The sequence below is a fragment of the Coturnix japonica genome, chromosome 7 (genome assembly GCF_054131305.1).
Source record: "Coturnix japonica strain WE chromosome 7, WE-NBRP24, whole genome shotgun sequence".
In the NCBI taxonomy this organism is placed as follows: domain Eukaryota; kingdom Metazoa; phylum Chordata; class Aves; order Galliformes; family Phasianidae; genus Coturnix; species Coturnix japonica.
Window position 1 is genome coordinate 21,029,882 of NC_140669.1, and position 16,593 is coordinate 21,046,474.

The 16,593-nt window shown below is 39.0% G+C and overlaps 1 long non-coding RNA gene across 1 annotated transcript; it reads right to left on the bottom strand.

The window, feature by feature from the left end:
• Window positions 1–378: 378 nt before the first annotated feature.
• On the bottom strand, window positions 379–15,661 carry LOC107316586 (uncharacterized). The gene is made up of 4 exons (XR_014948073.1): window positions 15,568–15,661; window positions 3,561–3,650; window positions 1,183–1,373; window positions 379–570 (listed from the first exon to the last, which is right to left on the bottom strand). It is a non-coding gene; the product is annotated as an uncharacterized LOC107316586 (long non-coding RNA).
• Window positions 15,662–16,593: the final 932 nt, after the last annotated feature.

Sequence of the window (16,593 nt, forward strand, 5' to 3'; positions counted from 1 at the left end):
TATTTCCACTGAAAGGGGAAGTGATATATATATAATTTTTTCTCTGAAGCTTGAAATGTGTTGAGACCTTGACTATGCTTTTGCCTTCATTTTGTGGTGTTGCTGAAATTCTTTCAGGAGAAATGTCTACTGAGAGTTGTATAGAAATACTGAGCTGGAAGCTGAGAGCTGTTGCAAGTTCTCCTGCATGTATTGTTTGCAGTCTGGGAACTTCTGCTGTGCTGCAGGCACAGGGACTTACCACCATGTGATACTGTATCTTCTGAGAGCACAGCTTTCTCCTCACCTATTCTTTGAGTCTATTAGGCACCTTGCCATGGTGTAAGATTGACCCCAGAACACTTGCTCTTGATTGGGGAAATGAGCAGAACACCCTGCTCTCTGCAGTATTTTATCTTTGCCATGATTTCAGATGTGTCATTGTATTCTATATCTCATACTACAGTAGATATTCAAGGTGATGTGCCATAGGATAAGAAGCATCTTATCTCCAGAAAGTTCAGAGTGACGCACAGATCCCTCCTTGCTCTTATTTTAAACTTTAGTTTTTGGTGGGTGTTCTTCTCCTTCCTGTTTTTTTGAAGAAGGCAAAAGAAAGAAAATGTTACTACCATGTGATAGGAACAAATTACTTAACAAGATTTAAACAAGATTCACACTGCTTTAAATATCAAGGAATTCTGGTGGTTTCATAGAAAAAACTCATCTGAGTTAAATTTTAAGTTGTAGCCAGGTCTTAGAGCAAGTTGCCCCTATTAGGCTACCTCTTAAAATGCCCTTAAATCTCTAACATTATGAGAATAAGAAAGTAATCTAGAGATTAATCTAGAAAGTAAATGCAGATATGATAGAGGAGAGCAAGTGCTAGATAGCTTGGTAAGTAGGCTATGGGAAATGCCTTGTGCATGGCTGTAATGAAGCATGATGGACTTCTTAAGGTGAGAAAATAACATGCTACAGTAAATAAAATGCAGGTGATGACAGCCTTTATCTGTGTACTTCATCTGTATTGCTAAAGGTTTAGAGGTGGCTAAACATTCTGAGTAGCTCATAGGCTTGATAAAAATATAGCTCAGATGTGAAGATATAGAAGGATATTCAAGACAGATTTGTTTGATACCTAGTAGTGAGATTACTTTTGCAATTTGTTGCTATAAAGCAAAGAATAGCATCAAACCTTACTTTATGAGGATTTGCCAGGGTCTTCTTGAGCTGATGTCCAGATCTCCACAGGTGGTGGAGTCACCAACCACGGGAGTGTTCAAGAAACATTTGGATGCAGTGTTGAAGAATATGATTTAGCCGGGAAGTATTGGTAATGGTTGGACTAGATGATCTTCTAGGTCTTTTCCAACCTTGATAATTCCGTGATTCTGTGATATCAAAACAAGTGAGAGACTCTCAGACAGATAGAGGGAAGTCTAAATAAAGGAACAGGAACAATATAGAAATGCCAGTGGATGGCATGAAAAGATAGAAGAAGCAAAAAAAAAAAAAAAAAAAAAAAAAAAAAAAAAAAAAGAGAATGCCCAGTTATTTAATCAGGCACTGACTGGACACAAATTGTTGCTCAGACATTAAAGGAAGCAAAGGGGTAGTAACACCTAATCTGACAGGAGAACGCATGGAAAAAAAAGCCACTTTTATTAACAGATGAAGAAAAGATGAAGGGAAAACTTCTAGGTTTTCTTGCTTTATGTTTCTTCTTGCTCCTTCAGTATTGAGTCATATTCCTGAAGATTTGAAAGTAAATCAGTAAAAAATAAAAATTCAGTAATCCCAGTCTTGACCTTATTTCCTGTGCTACAATGTAGAGGAAGCCCAAAGGACTTTTCAGGTTAGTTAGGCATTCCCTATCTTTCCATTTAGATTTTTCCACTTTCTTTGTCCAGCCTTAGTGTTGGCAACTAGCACAGCATTTGCTGTGTGATCTTTATCTCTGGTCTTGCCTTCTACGAATGGCCAGCCCCATATTTCCTGTCCTCATCCCATGCACTGAGGCCAGGGGCCAAATGCAAACTAGATGCTGTAGATAAAACTTTGCCTACAGAACAGCTTTGGTGTTTCTATAGGAAACAGCATAGGAGATATCAGGAGGAGGAAATGCTAGATTGCCTTGATCCTATGATTCTTCGCATGTTGTCTGAAATAATTTCTTCAGGTCTAAACAGATCTTAAATGCTGCTCTGATTATTTTATTTTTTTTACTTACAGTTTGTGTAATTGTCATCTTTCTGGAGTGAATGCATAGCATAAGTAAATTGATGAAAATCATACAATTTCTTCTAAAATGGTAATGCTTCACTGTTATTTTTAATGCATCTCTAACAGTCAAACAAATACATAGGTCATAAGAAGGTACTTTAAAGTTCCATTAACTTACTGCCTAGCTTCAAATTTTTATCTATAATCATGTCTGGTTACACCAGAAAATCATGTTTGCAGCAAATGTCAAAGTACATAAATGTTTTTATGAAGATTAGAAAATGTTCATTTTCTGTTAGGTTCTGTAAAACAATCTTGACAAGAAATCCGGTACTGCTAAGAAATACAGACCCAATTAGTTGATTTCTTTGTCAGCTCTTTTGTCCAGGTCTGCATTTGCAGCCTTTAACATTTCCAAATTCATTATCATGTCCTGGGGTTTTAACTCTGAGGCTTGGAATAACCTAGTGTGCTATCTATTATATCAGTAATATTTTTCCAAGGATGAAGTAAGACCAAGTTATTTGTTGTATTATATCTTTTAGAGAAAAAAAAATTATGTATTTGCCCAGATTTGACTTATTGAGCATTTTTAGGCTGTTATTTCTGGACTGAACAAATAGTTCTGTGCTGTGGATCCTCAGCTGAACATTGTTTTCCTGTAACAACCAATGTTTTAAGCAAGTAAAGCCTCACTGTGATGTTAACCAGAATATTATCTGTTTGGGTTACAGGGTTTTCTTGCATAATACACTTCTGTTACTTCCAGAGTTCGGCAGCTGTTAAACAAATATTGTCACAGAGCGTCTACAGATTTCAGTGTTTAATTTCCCTTGTTCTATTGTTTGTCATTCAACGAAATACAATTAAATGAAGTTGATCAATAGGAAAGAAAGTAATTTAATTAAGCTGTGTTCTGGAAAAAGCTATCTACTTGTCATCCCTATAATCTGTGGCTCCCTCTCCAAAAGAGGCAACATAGGAAGTGATGGTTATTTTTAAGGTACAAATTGTTTTTTAGTTTGTTGGCATGCTAAAAATATCAGGAGGTTCATGGTTAGGCCATCTTGGTGGTGATGTGTGGGATGTGCAAGTTTCTGTGCCCAAAGCATGACTTGTTTTTTTTCTGATTTCTGCTTACTTGATATTTTCTAGTTAGCAGTGGCTTTTGTATGAATCATATCTGCTGTGTCTCAAAGTAATAAAGACTGTTTTGTGCAGTGAAATGAAACTGACACATGGAAACTGCAGTGGGCAAAGAAGCTGAGGTGAAGGAGCCCTTCTTGCTGCTAGAGATCAGTGATGATACTTTGTAGTTGGAGAAATGTGTTGACAAACTAGATAGGAATCCTTACCTGGAAGGGAAATGCACCTGTGAAAAGAGCTGTAAGCTGAAGGGTAGGTTTCTGGTGGTAGATGTTGGTATCTCAATGGCAAAGAAAAATCTATGGGGCAAAAAACCCCAGTAATATTCTGTTAAATAAATAAAAATAATTAAAAATAATTAAAACAAAGTCACTGAAGATGAAGCACAGTGCCCTGGCCAGAACAAGCTCTGAACATATCCTCAAGCAATGCTCCTAACTCAGTGACTGCATGTAGATGCAAATAGATTTTATTGATTCTATAAATAAATAGGTATATTTTAATACAAACTCCAGTATGAACTCTGCCCTGAATTATTTTGAAAGCTTTTCCAAGTATTTCTTTTTGCATAACTTCACAGCAAGAAATGCTACTGAAGGGACAGGAAATGAATTAATCAGTGGTTTTAGAAAGGGTATGAAAAGTACAGGCTATTAATTAGACTGCTTTCCAAATGAACAGTTTAATCTCCTGTCTGTGTAACTGAATTATCAGTAAATGAAAGGGCATAAATATTTTCCTCATGTGTTTTAGCATCAGATGTAGACCAGTCTAAGTGCATTAACTGATTGTTTTTTTTTCAGTTGCCAAGATACAGCAGTTTTCTTCAAGAATGCTGCATGCTATGCTTGCAGTTTTGGTGCCCTCATGTTTTCTTGGAGGGCACAGCTGATGCTCTGGACACTGTTAGCCCTGAGAAGCTGCATGAGATCAGAGCCACTAATGGATGGGGAACACCAGCAGACAGCTGCTGATGTTCAAACCTATTGAACATTAAAAGAGAAAAGCTTTTTTGTTCTGCCAATGAATTTGTACCTTCAGGAAAGGGAGTTATGTTTTCATAATGAAAAGATGACCTGATATATTTTAAGTGAAGACTTTTTCAAAGAAGAACAGTTTAACAGGATAATAATAAAACAATTCTAACAAGCTGCCAGATACTACAAATTATTAACTATTCATGGTGTATGCAAGTACTGTGACTGCACTGAAAGTTCGCTTGCTGATGCCAGTGGTCATGCTGTATTGTTCCTGTCCTATTATTGACATCAGACTGTGGGCCATGTCTTATGAGTTGATAATTATGATTAGCTGTGAGTTAGGAATGGATGAGACATTTGATAACTTTTTCTTTATTTATTTTCTTTACACCTGTAGGTATTTCAGCTGAGGCTTTGTTTCTTAAATCAGTTCTCACTTTTGTCTGTGATTCATGCCTCCTTTTTTCCCATATGGTTGCTTCCATCCCACTCTCTCCCAGTAGGCTTGGTGTCTGCTGATGCTAAAAGTTAAGAACTGCCCCTGTATAGAAGCAGCTTAGTCCTTGTCACCCTGGTGGTGCCTGGTACCCCAAATGAACTACTGTAGAATTGGAATAATAAAAGCATAGTTGTGTATAGTTGTAAAAAAGATAGCTAAAGGGTATCTAAGGAAAAGACTCACCAACTCTGAGGCCTTCAGTTGAGATGGATGCTCACCAATGTCAAGGCTCACCACAAGAACTTCACAAACAAGCTGCCTCCAGAAAGAGACGCTACCTTAGTGATGGTCAGCCCTTAAATGGGATCAGGGAGAGGTGGAGAATTACCTTCACCTGTGCTTCTGCAGCTGACTCATCGCTTGCCTCAGATGGTTAATCAGAGGTCCAGGCTGTGATCAACATTTTCTCTTACTGCTACCAACTTGCATGGGTGTGGTGGCTTGGCGCTGTTTGCAGCTAAAACCAACTGGTGGTCATAACTGTCCCTGGACAGGAAGATTTCAGTGCCCAGGCTATCCTTCTGAGTGTATATCTTTACCCTCCTGTGCAATGTGTAGCTATAGGGAACAACTGAATTATGCATGGGGCCAGCAGGGAGCCTGGCCCTGCTGTTACACTGCTAGATACTTCCTCCAGTTGACAGGAAAATCTTGCTTCTGGCTGCTCAGTCAGAATTATGTCTAGATTTTGTGTGAACATTGGGAAAGTGGGAGTGCATAATTTCATGGACCATAATTTCAGTCAGTAATTTGGTTTTTAGATGATAAACTCTGAAAAGTTTTTCAAGCATTCTTTCTTAGATATTAGTGAAATGAAATCACAGACATCAACTCCTTTCACTGTATGGAAGGCACAAACACTCAGTTCAGGCTTGCAAGGGCTATTTCTGAGGCTGAGCATCCCCTGTACCACTGAATGGAGCAGCTGTCCTGTTTGCTTTGGCACAGTCTAACAGGACATCATCTTGAGGCTCAAATAAACCTTAGTATGAGTCAAGGCTGATGACAGCAGAAATGTGATTTGCAAGAGAGACTATAATTACCTGCCATACAGCAGAAGTGCTTTGTTGAACATCTCAACTTGGCATTTCTCTGTGAGCAATGTACTAGTGCCATTTGTGAATACTTTATTGCCACTTTGCACTATGTAAGGCAGTATCTCTTTCAAGCAGAGACTACTGGTCAGTTCAGTGGAATTCCATGCCCTCCTCTGTATCATCAGACTAGAAGTTCACCTTTCAAAAAGAAAATGCATGTCATATTCAGGGTGAATTCTGGGACCAAATTATCATGTTTCCTGTCAGTCAGACAATCTGGCAGCAGGTGATGAGAGAAATATGCCCTTGTATTTGCATATTAGTAGCAAGTGCTAGTCAGCATTCTATCTAGCCAAAGTCATTTTTATGCAGCCTGTTACTGGTGTGTATTCAAAGAATCTGTCCTTGAGAATCAGTAATATTTGCCTTGAATCTACAGTAGCTAAATATAAGAAGTGTAATACTCTGTATTCCTTTACAATGCTGGGAAGAACTCCAAAGGCCTGAGCTGAAGAGATGTGATGTCCATACATGGGGATAAAAATAGCATGAGTGATTGGAAATAATACATTCAGCCTACATCCATTAAAGGGAAACAGTAAGTTGAAGCAAATGCCTCTCGATGTTTTGCTTATGAGACTTCTCAAAAGTGCTTGGTCTAGCTCTCAGTCATGATCCATCTTGAAACTGAGGTTATTCTAAGTCCTTAATGATCCCTCTTTTAGCTTCTTCCCACACTTTCCCAAAAGTGAAGCTTGCTTAGCAAAGAACTGTTTATCAAAGCATCTTAAAAACCTGTCTTGTTTCTATCAGCTACTTAGTGAGAAGCAGCCCTTTGATCATTACAGAGCCTTACATCAGTCCTACCATTCTTGCATATCCCAGCTCTCCCTGTTGCTTTCTGTTTCCAGCTGGCACTTGGCTCCTATTCCTTGCTGGTCTCTGTTCATTGTGTATACAGTTGTTCTCATCCCTCAGCTAAAGCAAAGCTCTTTGGGGAGGATCTTTTGCATTTTCATCTTTTTAAAATATTACTACTGTAATCTCCCTGACATTTCTCCCTTTACCATGCATAATTCAAGACAGAATTGCATTTTCTTGAAGTTTTATCACATCCATAAATTGAGAGGACCAGGGTACAAAGCTATGGAAGATATCTTGCGGTTAGCTTGTTTATTTCTTCTTTATAAGGAAATCATACCTCAGTTACTATTTCAGTGCAATCCCTGCTTCAAGGTGTTACGTGCAGCTGTAATGCTTGTGGCAAAAGCTTCCTACTTAGAGCACAACAAACTCATTTTTGTAGTGATGCTGGAAGATGTATACAGCTGCATAATGCATACTGGAAAGGTAATACATAAGAGATTTTTCACCCCCCTTCCTAACAAGGCCTAAAATTACAGGATCCTGATTCTCATCAAATTTTAAGCAAAATGACCTTGAGGATTTTTTTTTGTTGTTGTTATTTTAAGTTATGTCTGAAGGGAGACACATGCTGCAATCTCAGGTCTAAATTAGCAAGCTGTAAAAATATTGCACAACTGTGTGCAAATAGACAGCTGTTTAAACCACCCAACTAAAGGAGAGCCAGATCTGATAGAAGAAAATACCAGAAACTGTGTTCATACTTATTCAAACTTCAAGTGACCGTGGATTCTTTTCCCTTCTTTCCCCGCTTTGTAACCCAATTGGATGCTTTCTTGGAGGGACTGCATGGTCCTGAGTACCACCTGGTCTATGGACTGTCTGAGGGGAGGAAAAAAAAAGCTGGTGTTCTGCTGCTCAACACTCACATGGAATTGTCCTTGAATCTTCAACTGCTGCTATTTCACATCTTAGCTCTTCATCAGTAAGTGATTACCTAGAAATGGGTGTTTGACACAGCCTGTCAATGAATTTGCTGTATTCGATCACTCTGAAGTTAATGGGCTCATGCAGAGTGAGTTTGATGTACAGCCTGCCTTACTCAGTAGTGTCAGCCTTAGCATGACATGACAGCTGTCTGCTGTAGCTCCTTGAACATCAACTTGATCAAGGTACAATAGATGCAGCTTGGATTTACTTGCGTCCTCCATGAACATCCCTTAACTAAAGCTGTACGTGCAGGTTTGTACCTGCACTTTCTGTGCCTGTAGTGTGTTCTTCATTTAAAGTAATATAGAAAAATTCAAACCAGATCTCTTGAAGCCAAGCTGCAGCCTGTGGAGTCATTTCACTTATTCTCCTCCTGATTTCTCTCCTCTAACCATCTCTATTAAAGTCAGAGGACAGGATTCTTCCAGCTTTCACAAGCAAGGCTTCTAAGAGTCCTGCTTGCCTAAATGCACTGCTTTTTCCAGAAACAGATAATCAGTTCCTGGTATTTTAATCAGAATCCTTTCATATAAGGGTAGTTATAAAATCCCTAAAGGTGGGGGAGAAAAACCTATCTATAAGTATCAAAAACGTCTTCAGATCTAAAGTTTACTTGAATACGTCTTAAGACCAACACAGAGAGTAATGCAGTGCTACTGGTGCTCCTTTGGTGTCTACTATTGCTGATTTTTATTTTTCCTGAATATGCGAAATAAAAAGATTTCTATGTTGTCTTTTCATGACTACCATTACAGTTATCTGAGTTGGATAAATTAAGAGCAACAAGGCTCAGATCTTCATGCCTTGCATCCTTCACTCTCTGGTCTAAAGCACAGCAGGACTTTGTTGAGAAGAAATTAAAGTGGGAGGCAGCATAGCTGAAATTTCTTCCAGTCTCCCACTACTTTGAGTCCTATTCTGTTCAAGTGCTTATTCCAAACAAGCATGGTGTTTCACTCAGAATTTTATTAGACACATTAAGTGTACCTTAATGGATCTTGGATAACTGATGGATCTGCAGGGGAAGGGAAGGCAAAGCCACTTTATCAGTTTATGTACCACACAGTTTGTTTCCTGGAAATCTCCAAGCATTAGCAGTAGAAACTGCTGGAATATGTTCCATATGGCAGCTTCTCAGGTGCTGTGAAATCTAACCCAAGTTAATGATTAAAATGCACTGCTATCACTCTTTCCTTCTGAATGCAAAAAAAAAAAAAAAAAAAAAAAAAAAAAAAAAAAGAGGGTTGGAATTTTCCTTTCAGTCCCATATCATCCTTTCTGTGGTGCTGCCATCAAAACCACAACATGCCTCATATGTGTGTAATATTTTGTATATTTTGTGTGTGTGTAATATTTCATCTAGGTAAACTATCAAAGGGCAGGAGGGTTGGTTTGTTCTTTTAAGGTATTCTTGTGTAAAAAGGAGCCCACAGAGATTTAGTGATTGATTGGCCATTAAAAGCACCGGCAGTTTTAAGATTCCTTTTCCAGAGTAACTCTAGAAAATAAAACCTGCTCCTTTCCTCCTTGCTGCACATCTTGATGTGCTGCAGTCTAGTCTGGGCAGCTGTGGTGTGCACAGCAGTCACCATGCATTGCATTCTGCTCTATTTGTTTTGGAGTTTTTCCCCATCAGAGTGATTTTCAGAGGCTGAAGGTGTAGCAGTAGCACAGAAGACAGATTCAGCCCCAAATCCTATTTTGATACCCCTGTGATCTTTGGGTCATTTAGTGTCTTTGCTACAAAAAAAGGAGGTTTTTATGTGCCCAACTGACAGGACGCTGTGATGTCAGAACCACTGAATGGTGCATCCTCTGTATTAAGAAACTCAGCGTACATCCATCACCATTACAAATATAGGAACCAGGTGCAAATACTCAGAACTCTGAACTTTACTTGTAAATGTATTTCAAGTTTGTTCATTTTTTTCCACCCCTGCAACCTATTTTGCTGGAGAAATAAAAATGTCCACACATAGACCAAGAGACCTTCCAGTGTTCTTCCCCACTATCACCAAACTGAAAGGAAAAGCATTGGGTTGAGGGTCGCATATACTGTGGAAGACAACAAAGAAATATAGAGTAAAACTATTCTGCTTGGCAATCATCTTGTGAGGTGGGATAGAGCAGTGGAATTCCACTTCCCACTCACCCATAGTATGCAGTATCAGCTATTTGCCTTTGGCTTCCAAGTACCAAGCCAATATATTCTTACTAATTTTCAAAGAACCATAATAGAAGCAGGTAAGAAATTTAGGAACATCTGCTTGCAGATGCTGTCTGGAGTGGGGTCCAGCACACTCCATGTGTGCTGCTGGACTTCATTTCATGCTAGAGTGTTCTGTACTTCGTCTGGTGCGTGACTCAGATAGCTGTGGAGTTCATGGTGAGAGCACTTAGACCTAGAGCAGCTGTGCCTGCTGCTGGAACAGCTACTTTGTATCCCAGGCAGGTCAGAGCACTAGACAAAGCACAGCTGTGTTGCCATCCCACAAGTCAGAGAGCATCTGCCTCCTTGAAAGAAAACTGTCAATAGTAACAACAGATTTTACACTTTCATTTGCAAAGTTACAGAGAAGATGCTAAACAGTTCATTTTCAGTTTATGCTGTAAAATGATGTGATTTAGAACTATCTCATAACGCTTTAAAGTGGGTAATACTTCTGAATTACAGTCTACTTTGTTTCCATTTTTTGCTTACATGAGAATAAGGAGCAAATGAAACAACTTCTTTAAGCTGACTTCGTGGTGTTAGCAATGTATTACTGAAGATCTATCAATAAACCAACAGAATTGTGGAAAAAAAAGCTGATTAGGGAAGCTGATCATGAACATTTTTCTCAGATAACACTTGTTGATGGCAGTATTTTGGCTTGTGATAAAAGGAAGCAAATCGTTGCTGAGCTCTCAATATCTTCATCTCCTTGCACAGTTTTTTTGGGGTATTAAGGAGCAGTTGGTTTCTTCCTTTAGCTAGAAATATTAAAGGATTTAGAAACACAGTTGTTTTGTATTTTTATTTTTATTTTCTTGCTACAGCCATGTTGTCTTTATACAAAAACAAATTCCTGAGGCTAGGAGACTGTGGCTGGTCTGAAAAAATGTGTGTTCTTTCTTCACTTAAACGGAAGAGACATGGAAAGCTTGCAGAGGATGGGGGTGGAAGAAAATGTTGTTGTTTCCTATTTTCTGGAAGCGTGTGAGTGGCTGGAATGTCACTGACACTGAGATGGTTCCAATGATCCTTGATGGTACAGATGTGTTTTTAAATATTGCAGTTGTCTTAAAAGCTCCTGACGCCTCATGTGGTTTTGCTCAGGATGAATTGGAGCTCAGCTGAAATTACTGAATGCAACGTAGTTGATGTTGCAGCCAGCAGAAAACTCAACAGTTGTGTTTATTTTGTAATTCATACATAGGTTCTCAATAACAATTTTTTGGGGGGATGCTCTGTAATGTGCATGCTTGTAAGTGGCTACAGTTTGAACGCTGTGAAAAAGCCATTCATATTTAGAGCAACCTTTCCTTTTCTAATTGACTTCCCCAGTGGAATTGCTTGATCAGCAGTTTGCTGATGGCAATGCAAGGACCTTTTGGGAAGCAGAAGAGCTCTTGTCCTGCAGCAGAAGGTGAGGAGGGAGCTCTGGGCTGCAGGGCCATGCCAGTCCTTGTCACTGGGCAGGCTAGACTATCCTTCAGGACAGAAAATGAGAGTGCATGGAGCCGATCTAGTGTTTTTTTAGAAACACCACCCCTTGTCAGACAGCACTGATGCCCTAAGCGCTATCCGTGTGTTGGAAACAAACATGAACTCCTCTACTCTGCTTTTATTAATTGCTAATGTGCTTTGTGAAAACTAGCTGAAGGGTGTTACCAGCACTAGCTTTGCCAAGGCAGTAAGGTGGAGCTGCATGTGGGAACAGAGCGTTGTTTAATCAGGTTTTTTAATTACAATTTTTGTTAAAGCATGTTGAGTCAAGTAGTTCCAGGTTTAATACAATTACTGTTTAGTCTCACCTTGGGTTAAAAAAGGTACTGTTCACTAACTGTTCTTTACTGTTGTGCTTTCATCTACAAATATACACAGTACCTGTATGTTGTATTTTTGTTCATTTTTACTTCTATAAATCATCCTTTGTTATCAGCTCTCCCCTGCAGTTCACTATTTTTTATTTTACTTTTGTTTTCAGTGATGGCAACTTGAACTCATATGAGAGCATCAGCAGAGCTTTGACCTCTCTCCCATCACGGGTGAAGTTTGGTTTTGGTGTTCTCTTGATTGACTCATTAGATACAGGGCAGATGTACACCCTCTGTGGTAAGACAGGAAGAGAAATAGTGCAGTGGTATACGGGGGATTCATACACCAGCACTAGTTAATGATCTTTTAGCTAATATCTTTGAGTTGTGAAGCAGAGTTGTTATTGCCCTGATTTTAGAGCAGGATTGGATTCATCTTGGTGCAACTATGCATGAAGCACATTGGGCAGGTCACCCTGGAGCACATGGCAGCAACAGGCTGGGAGCAATAAGAGGTGGCTATTGGTAGGCAGTGGGGAGTTTTTGGTTTTGTTTGTGACTGCAGGTGAGCAAATAAATGGCAAAACTGCATGTTACCTTGTCCTCATGGTTCAGAAGCTAAACCACTTGGTTTCCCCCGGTAGCTTACCTGTGCTTTTGCTTTCTGGATATAGCATCTCTAACAGAGGTACCAGGAGCGTTAGCTCTGAAAGATGATGTGCCATTTTTCGGTTTTGGTATACTTTTCATAACATCTTAAAAATGTCATGTGAAGTGCTTCCTGGGGGGAGAAGGAAGCACAAACCTTTCCAAAGTATTTTTTTTTTTCCTCTAAGAAAGGAAAACCTCATACTTAGGAAACTTTAGTCTGTAACCAGAGAATTATAGTCTGCAATGTGACTTGACTTTTTTCAGCTGAAAGCTTCTTTTGAAGCCTAACATGACTTTTGTATTTGAAGTATGCTTAGACTATCATGAAGTTAATTGATGAAGGGTGAGCTTATACCCACTTAAAAGGCACAGACATGGAAAGCAGTGCAATCTCCACAAGAGACTTAATGATTTCCTTTCAGAGGATTTGCACACTATCTTAATTATACAGAAGCCTACGTAAAGGTACCATTGGATTAGATCCAATGAAAGCTAAAGCAAACAAAATGACAGCAAAAAGGGCACATGCGTCATTTCACTTCAGCATTTATAATACAAACAATAACTGGCAAATAAAGAGCTTCTAAAGTGTGGTATGCTCAGTACTGCCAGCATAATTATTCCTTCACATTTAATCATTAAAACGAAGAATGCCATAACTGAAAATACAGGGACAGTTTTTCTTCCTTCATCATTAGCCTGGATGAAAGCAAGGCCTCTTTCTGCAAAGAGGTATGTTTCCTGTAGTGTCATGCTGCCTTAGTGAGATTAATCACCTCTAAATTTCACAGACAAACTTTCTGTGTGATCTTTGTCCTGTGTGAGTGAGTGTGTGCATCTACTAACACAAAGGCACTGGAAAGGCTGGCCAGTAAAGTAAGTAAAGCTGGTGGTGAGGTACAGTCTCATCCAGCTTTGTGCAAGAACTGAGTTATGAAAAGGGCTATGCACAAGGTAGGATGAACATGAGTAAGTGCACAGGATTAACAGTTGTCAGTGTGATGGTTAATACATGGAACATGTTGGACAATATCATATAACAGATCTGATCTCTATAGCCAACAGAGTATGAGACAGAAAAGGAATGACAGAGTCATAGAATTAAGGTTGGATAAGACCACTAAGATGATCTATTCCAACTATAATCCGCCACCACCATGCCCACTAAACCATGTCCCTCAGTGCTGTGTCTACATGTTTCTTAAACTCCTCCATGGATGGCAACTCCACCACTTCCCTAGGCAGCCTGTTCCAGAGCCTTACCTTTGGAAACAGCAAGCAGCATGTTTCTGTAACCAATGCAACTGCCTTCAACAGTGGAAGGGTCAAAACAGCTTTCATAATTAACATATATATATTTTTAATATAATCCGGGTTTTCCAGTTATAGCAAAGCCTGGCAGGGTTAAGAGCAGTGTTCAAAAGCTGCTTCTTTCTGATGTCATGGAGCCCTGAATGAAAATACCGTGACCCATTCATCACCAGAGTGAGGGCAGAAGCTTGATGGAAAGAGGCACATGCACCAAAATAAGCCTTCACAGTCTAGAGCATCACTATTTATCAACAATGATAACAGCCTTTTTAAAAACATCATGTTTTTATCCCTTAGGTGCTTATCCCTTAGGTGTTGTGTTTTTTAGTATCTGCTCTAACTAAACTAACATGACTAATATACACAAATGTTGGAGTCCTTAGCTTTAGTACAGCAGGTTTTTTCCTCACCCTTCTGTATCTACTGCCCACAACTTTGTGTGATAATTGCAACTTTTTCTGCAGTAAACAACTGAGTACTTAGAAGGAGGCAAAAATGTTAATACATGTACAGGTATGCTCACTGGTTGAAGGCAAGTGGGAAGTAAGAGCTGCAGAAAGTAGGAACACTCTGGGACTAACCAGACTCTTAGGGAGAGTGCGGATATCATCTGTTCACACTGCATGGCAGGGGAACAAAACCTTAGATAATTTTAAAGAAATTAGGCTTTTTTGTGTATGCATGTACTGCTTTTGGACTTGCAATTAATATTTTAATTAATTAAATGGATGTGAAAATCTGTCCCAGTTCACAGGGACTGGAGGCATTTGAACTTGCATTAACTAGTGCTCCCAGAGGCAGTATGATTTTAGTATCTAAATGGTCTGAGTAGCTAAAGCCCTCTGTTTTAACACCGGAAAGCTTGAACTTTGAATTAATGAAGTAATTTCTCCGGGCAACACAGGTTCCATCCCCATCTATTTCTGGCATCACTTTCACTACTACCAGTCCTTTCTGTGCTTTTTAAAGAGCTATGTTTAAAGTTAATGAGACTTCTGCATAAAGGGTTTGCCAACCAGGACTACAGACAGCCATGAGGCACATGATTAGCACAAAATGTGACGCTTTCATGACTTGGATTTCTGCCCAGTGGGAGCCACTTCTATTGACCACGTCAAATGAACTCACATAAGTCACCAAAGAACTGCAGGCCAGGAGTGGCTGTTAGTTACTACTGGATCAGACCAGGCTCTGGCCATTCATCTAGGAAAATATCTTGCACTCTGAATGCTTTGGGATCCATTTATAAACATTTAAAAATAAATGCAACAAGATGGAGCTGTTAAACTGGAATATCATCTTTAGAATGATAGCATCTGACCATTAAATACCTACAAAAAAGGTTTTAAATAGCACAGTGACTCATCAAGACATTATTGAATCAGGTAAATCAATCTTCCTTTAGATTTTATTGATTGGTGTGCAAGACTTCATGAAGCAAAATATGCTTTTTAAGCAGTTTCATGGAAGGCTTCTAACCTTTACAGTTCTTTTACTAGCTTTGAGCTCAGAAATAGTTACTATGTGCAAAAAGTAAGAAAAACATGAATTTGTTCTTCTTGTTACAAATTTGTTTTAATGGGATTATAGATATTTTAAATGTAGATAACATTGTTTCTTCTGTTTCCTGCTGTAATATTGTTTAATTGATAATCTTTAGTTGGCCAAGTATTAGCTCAAAGGAGCTTTTGAAGGCTGGACCTCTTCCTTCCCACAGATGGAGGTTATACCTCTGACACCCTGAGCACTATTGTTTAAGCTGATGTCTCAGCACTGAGTGGATGCAACATAACACTACTGTAAGGTAGAATGATACAAAGATAGTAACAGATATTCAAAAGGTTATTTATAGGGAAAAACTCACCAATATAGAAGCCTTCACTGGAAAATGCTGATGTAATCTCCACCAGGAAGCAATCTCCAAGAGATGCTGCCTCAGTGGTGGTCAGCCCTTAAATGAGGTCTAGAGGAGGTGGAGTCATGCTCCACCCCTTCCGGGAGCACAGCTAAATCACTTTCACCTGTGCTCCCACAGCTTACCTGACACTTGCCTCAGCTGATTAATCAGAGGTTCAGGCTGTGATTACCAATTTCCCATACGACTATGTAATATGAAATCACCAAGACTGCCTAGCCCAACCTACCTGTAGTTTTCTTTGTCAGCTTTCACTCTTTTCAGTTTAGTTTGGTGTATTTTGTCCTACTGCTAGTCACAAATGTAGAACAACTTGGTCAGTGCCTTAAAGTCAATACCATTATCACCCTGGAATTTCTTGTATATCCCAAGGAAAGGAAATGAATTAATTTTAGAGCTGGGCCAAGCCCATGAGTGAGTTTGTGCACTGGGTAAACATATCTTTCAACACACTTTTATAACTAGTCTTGAAAAACTGAGCAGCTCAGCTGTAGGTGACAGTCAAAAGGCACATCCTCTGTGCTTGCTTATGCAGAGATTTTGTGTAGTCTTTCTGATGAGGAATGATTATCAACTTTGTATTTGGTGGGCTCTTTTAATATCTTAAAAAAAAAAAAAAATCATAGAGATTAATTTCCTCTTTCTCCAGTCTTAATTTCTGAACATGCTGAAAAGCTTCAACTCTAATCTAATAAAAGAGAATTTAACTTCAAGTTATGGTATGTTTCATAAAGCACTTAGGAAGATGAAATGGTAAAGGGCATACTGTGAAGTCGCTCTCTAGGCAACAAGAGTCTACAGAAGAGACATTATAAATAGTCCAGTGATGGAAGACTTGATGGAAGTGAAAGTATCAACCCACTAATCTGAAATATGTAGGGCACTTGATTGCCTCCATTATGGAGTTGATGTAAATTTAACCGATTCATTGCAAAAACAAAACAAAACAAAACAAAACAAAACAAAATTAAGAAG